We start from the raw sequence: 6,049 nt of genomic DNA on the forward strand, positions 1-6,049 counted from the left end.
CCTAAGAAAACTGGAATTGAATACAATTTCCCGCATCCTCTTACATTTTGAAATCTGGGTGATTGCCACCCACTCGCATCCTTTCTTTCTCTAGGACTCATTTCCCCTCCAGGAGCTTGTGAGAAAACAGCCAACCTGCTTTCTAACGTCAGGATAAAATGAGAGTATCAACCGAAGTTAATACTGCAGGGAAATTGGAAGAAAAACTGGAAAATGAACTATAGATTTAGTGAAAAATATATAACACACTGGAGAATAAAAAAGGGAGTCTGGGGTGCAATTGTAATTGGTCATATTTTTTCTATAATCAAGGAATTCAACTAAGCAGCATTTTATTGAAGATTTTCACATCTAGGTCCAAAAGTAAAACTGATCTATAATTGTCTTACAATTCCCTTACCTTGTTTTGGAGCCAGGGTTAGACCAGACTTGTTGAATGGGTAGAGTAGATTTCCTGTTTTTGTCCTCAGCTTTGCAACAGTGTGTGAGGTGTTTCAAGGAGGACTGGGAGGGAGGGGTTGCAAAGGGGCAGGAGGAAACTTTGGGGGTGATGGGTATTTCATTATCCTGAATGTGGTGATGGTCGCAGGGATGGATACATACGCTCAACTTCATCAAACTGTACACTTTCAAGTATGTGCTGTCAAGTTTATTGTATGTCAGTTATACCTCAATAAAGCTGTAAAAGAAACCAACTGCACACACGTAGGCCTGGGCTCTGCACTTGGGCTCCCAAACATGGTGCCCTGGATTCCCCTTGTGGCTGGACCCTGGAAAACGGCCAGGCTTCTCCCACTGCCATTGCCTGGAAAACAGCACCAGGCAGGACACCAGGGACAACATTTAGATCGTGAGACTGTCCAGAAGGACAATCAAGGATATCTCCTGTGCAAAACGATGATTTCCATTGGAACAATTTCTGGAAAGAGACCGAATCTTCGCGAGCTCCTTCCCAGAAGTCGGGAGAGTCCGCGGTTCCTCCCGCCAACGACCTCAAGGTTGGTTTGAAGGGGAGCACGAAGCCTCCACGTTTCTTCAGCAGGTTTGACTGCCGTTGTTGGGCTTCCAGGGGCCATGTCACAGCCAACACTGGACAGCAGTGGCAACAGAAATGACTTACAGAGGCTTCTGGATTCCTTGCACACACAGCCTGTTGGGACATGCGGGGGAAAACCAAGACGTTTTACTTCAGCCTTCCCCGGGGTTCCAGATGGATGTGTCACTGGGCCAGTGTTCCTCTCAGGAGCACTAAGGATCTGAAGTCACAAACCCCACGTTCTTTAAGAAGGAATTACCAAAGCAGCCTTCACTAATTTACAGCGGGAATGAAGCAACAGACAGGAGGAACCCTTATCTGATCTGCCTGCAACGGTGGAGGCGTTAACGGGGATAAACTGTGTTACATTTAATGCCTAGAGAGGGGCTGTTGGTCGTTGCTATAATTCTTGAGATATTTCCTAGTCGGGTAATATCACTTGACAGATGTCTTACAACCATCAGGAAATAATGGCAAAAACACAGTCTCCTTTCAAAGTGACTTAGTGGTCAACGTGGTCTCCAGAGAAAACGGCCCCCAACCGCCAGGATAGCAGTCAGAAGAGCAGGAGAGCTTGGGCTGCCTGGACAGACCTCAGGCCCCAAGAAGGCTAATTTCTCAAAAGTGTTTCCCTGACAAAAATCAGCATTCATACATTTAAAAAGGCCTAGGGTTTCCCTGGTGGTGCAGTGGTTGAGAATCTGCCTGCCAATGCAGGGGACACGGGTTCGAGCCCTGGTCTGGGAGGATCCCACATACCGCGGAGCAACTGGGCCTGTGAGCCACAACTACTGAGCCTGCGTGTCTGGAGCCTGTGCTCCGCAACAAGAGAGGCCGCGACAGTGAGAGGCCCGTGCACCGCGATGAAGAGTGGCCCCGCTCGCCGCAACTAGAGAAAGCCCTCGCACAGAAACGAAGACCCAACACAGCCAAAAATAAAATAAAATAAAAAAAATAAATTTAAAAAGGCCTAAAAGTAGGAATAAAGGGAGTTTTCCCAGTTTGTGTTCTCCTACATCTCGACATGGGTAGAGCTGCTAGACAGAGCCCTGGCCTTGCCCTCGGGAGAGGAGGACATCGCTGAGCCCAGCACGGCAGGAACCTCTGCAGCCCGTGTCTCTGAAACCAACGGGGAAGGTCCAGTGCTCACCCGGGCAGAGCAGGGCCTGCCGCTGCCCACACACCTCGTGTGGATCGTGCCCTCCAAATTGGACAGTTCATGGATTCCTCAACGGAGGGGACGCGGCTGCTGCTTCCTCGGGGTGGGGAAGGAACCCTGCCCACCTTCCTTCAGTGAGTCATACCTCCTCAAGATGAAATGACAAAAGTCAATCAGCCAAAGAAGACATATCAGGAAACCAAAGTGCCAAATGACATTCCCAGAAGCCTCCATCCTAGGCTAGCCCTCTCTCCCCTAACGCCCACCGCAATAGAGCTCTACCCGCCAGATGCATTAATATCCTTTCGTGAGGAAATGACACGCCTGCCTGCAAAGGAGCAAAGGCTTTCCAGGAAAACCCATGGATTCAGCAAACTAACTCTCCAAACCCCGCCTGGAGAAATCCCATCAACTCTTCCCTTTACTACAGGAATCCTTTGCAGCCTGTGTCAGCTACATCAAGCTCATCACCAGTTCTGAATAAACTGTCACTGATGGCGACCAAGGACAGTTACCTGAGGTCAAATCCACACACAGAGAACTGAAGTCCCCGGTCACCCCCTGAACCTGACCTCACAGCAAGGGGACAAGCTGCCACCAGGCCCTGCATGGTGGTCTGTGCATGAAGTGAGGGAACTTGTGAAGGAGGCCACTCCTCAGACTGTGACGCTCCTGGAAGAGCTCTGCAGTGGACATGGAACTGTCGAAGGTTCCTGAGGGGCTGATGTGATGGTGCAATTCATGAGACTGAGGCTAAGGTAGCATGAACGCTGGTCCCCACATAAAGAGACATGACAGTCGACAAACTGAGTCCACCCAGACTGTATGTACTTCTCAGGCGCAAGGATGCCTTCTTAATGTTCAAGTGTGTGTGCTGCCCCAAGCTGTCTTCCTTTAGCAGAAGACACCCCCCTAAAAATTGTAAGACTGACGTTTAAAATCTACTACTCTAAAAGCTTCTCAAGGTATTAGTATACACAAATTTGAGTTCTATATATCTTAATTTTTAAAAATTGTACAGTTTACAGATATACTTTGTTCAGGAAAATGGAAAAGTTTTCCTGATTTTGGTAAATACATTTAGAACAGCTAAATCCCAAAGAGTAAAATATCAGGGATGGACATTTTCCATAAATAAGTCCACAAAAAAGTTTCCTTAGAAGAAAACTTGAAGATGGAGCTACATCATGCTTTCTCAACCTGACACTGTTGGTGTTTGGGCCCAGATCATTCTTGGCTGTGCAGGCTGTTCTGGGCATGGTAGGGTGTTAGCAGCACCCCTGGCCTCTCCCCACTAGATGCCAGGAGCCCTTCCCCTTCCTCCTCAGTTGTGACAAAAATATTTCCAGACCAATGTCCCCTAGGGGACAAAACTGCCACTGGTTGAGAACCACTCAATTAGATGTACCTTCTCTTTCATGAACATTCTATCTGTGTGGTGCTATAATGCTCCATTCATGTACTATTTGTTTCCAGAAAGGGAATAGCCATATAAAGTACTTCCCTTGGGGCTTCCCCGGTGGCGCAGTGGTTGAGAGTCTGCCTGCTAATGCAGGGGACATGGGTTCGAGCCCTGGTCTGGGAAGATCCCACATGCCGCAGAGCAGCTGGGCCCGTGAGCCACAATTACTGAGCCTGTGCTCCGCAACAAGAGAGGCCGCGATAGTGAGAGGCCCGCGCACAGCGATGTAGAGTGGCCCCCACTTGCCACAACTAGAGAAAGCCCTCGCACAGAAACGAAGACCCAACACAGCCATAAATAAATAAATTAATTAATTAATTTAAAAAAAAAAGTACTTCCCTTGCTGTTATTAGTTTATATCCTTTTTTTTAAAAAAAAGAAAAAGCTTGTAAGCTTTGGGAAAAAAAAAAAAAGAAAAATAAACTTAGGTTTGCCTGAGTTCAGAGCCTCTGCCATGAGACTGGAAAATCTAAAGGCAGGTCATTGTACCCTAGTTTCCGGAAAGGCTATAGGGGAGAAACATTTGCAAAGTATTTTTCACAAGACACTTTGTGAGCAGCTGTAACAATGAAAGCCCCAGATGCTATCAGATGAAGGGCTGGTCTTACAGATCAATCCTGTGAAACTCAAAAGGAGAGATGCAATTTCTATTTCAGAAAAAAAAAAGGTAATTTCAGTGTCTGGAGATCTCATGGGTTTAATGACTGACTTTCAGGGCACTCACAGGAACTTCAAGTACCAAACATGGGCTGCAGTCACACATGTCTGCCTTGGGTGTCCCACCCTCCTCCTCTGCGGACAGATGTGTGTTCCTGACATGCATTTGACATGTAACTTGAGATTCTGCTTCCACGTCTGCCAAGTTGGGGTCTGGGCTGGGAGCAGGGGAAGGACACTGCCTCTGAATTTTCAGACTCATGAAAAGGCATTGCATTATCAGCTTTGTAACAGTGAGGAGACCTCTCCACTCCATCAGCGAATGACTGGCAGTTGGTGATAGGTGTTTCTACTGTTTCTCAACTGCTCTGACACTGGGGCGAGGCGGGGGGACCCCATCCAGATTCAGCACCCAACTTGCCATTTACAATCTCTAATCCCATGGCATCCACTTTGGCGCTGCTGATGCCCAGGAGGACACCATTCTCTGAGGAGGTACGAAACTCCAGTGTAATGTTCACATCTGATTGCACTTTGTAGCCTTCTTTGACTGAAAAACCCAAGGAAGACCCCCAGTTGGGGGGAACAGTAGCATGTTCTTTTCTTAAGGAAAGAGGAAATACAGGCTTGGAGAATTAAATGATCAATTTAGAACCTTAAGCAGAGAGGCGTCTCATTGCCAAAGCCATGCTCTTTTCACTGTCAAGCTCTGCCTGCCTGGCAAATGGTTGCCCAGTGCTAGGAATGGGGATGCCCATTGTTCTGGTGGCTGCATCCTTACTTTCAATCAAGTCTAAACTGGCCTCCCTGTAGCTTCCATCCATTGGGCCTGGCCTTGCTGTCTGAAGCAAGAGAATAAAAAAGGTAGATGACACCTCGAGTTCAGAAGAGACCCTGCCTGCCCCCAAATCCACATTAATCGGGAGAGCCTCCCCAGGAGCGGTGGCAGCCCCGGGCCTCCACTATTTTCAACCTGCCCTCAACTGAAGATCACAAACGGCTTCCTTTTGCTACCCGCAACCTGTCCCCGCATTCCTGAGTCTCAGAGACTCTCCTGTTAGAAGGTGACCATCACAGGCCTCCAGCAACTGTCCCAGGTGAGCTTGGCCCATTCCAGGGCTGCTTCACTAACGGCACACGCTCGGCTCCCCTCCTGAGTGGCGTAGAGCCCCAAGTCCACTCTGGATAAACAGAGTAATTTTACTCTGCTTTCTAATTTACGAAAAGAGAGATAATGAAATCACGATGTCCAGCCTCGCTGCAAATACCCTCTGGCTCTTGAGCAATCACTTAATCACTGAGCATCGCTAGGTGACAACGCACCGATCCCAGCTTCTCTCCCCGCATCTCAGGCCTCGCAGGGTCCTTGCTTCTCGGAGCAGATGCTCTTTGCAGCCTGGGGTGGCCGTGGCTTTCTGCTTTCTACAGAGCTGGACAGCCTGGGTATGACTGACCCCGCCCCCGGGGCTGAGACCACACCACCCAACCGTCAACGGCCACCAACCGTCCTACCAAAGTCACAAAAGCCCGGGCAGTCACCTCTGGGCCCCCTCGCAACTTCCCTACTCCGCCCCCCCTGGTGCAGGTCTTCTCCGCCCACCCTGCCAACCACCACACCCACCGCCAGGCTGGCCCCGCCCCTCTGTGCACCGTCCCCTGCTTCCCCGACCCCGCCCCTCTGAAGAAGGCCAACCCCGCCCATCCCACCCCATCGCCACGCCCACTACCAGGTCGG

The sequence above is a fragment of the Balaenoptera borealis genome, assembly GCF_965194805.1.
Source record: "Balaenoptera borealis genome assembly, chromosome: 14".
Classification (NCBI taxonomy): domain Eukaryota; kingdom Metazoa; phylum Chordata; class Mammalia; order Artiodactyla; family Balaenopteridae; genus Balaenoptera; species Balaenoptera borealis.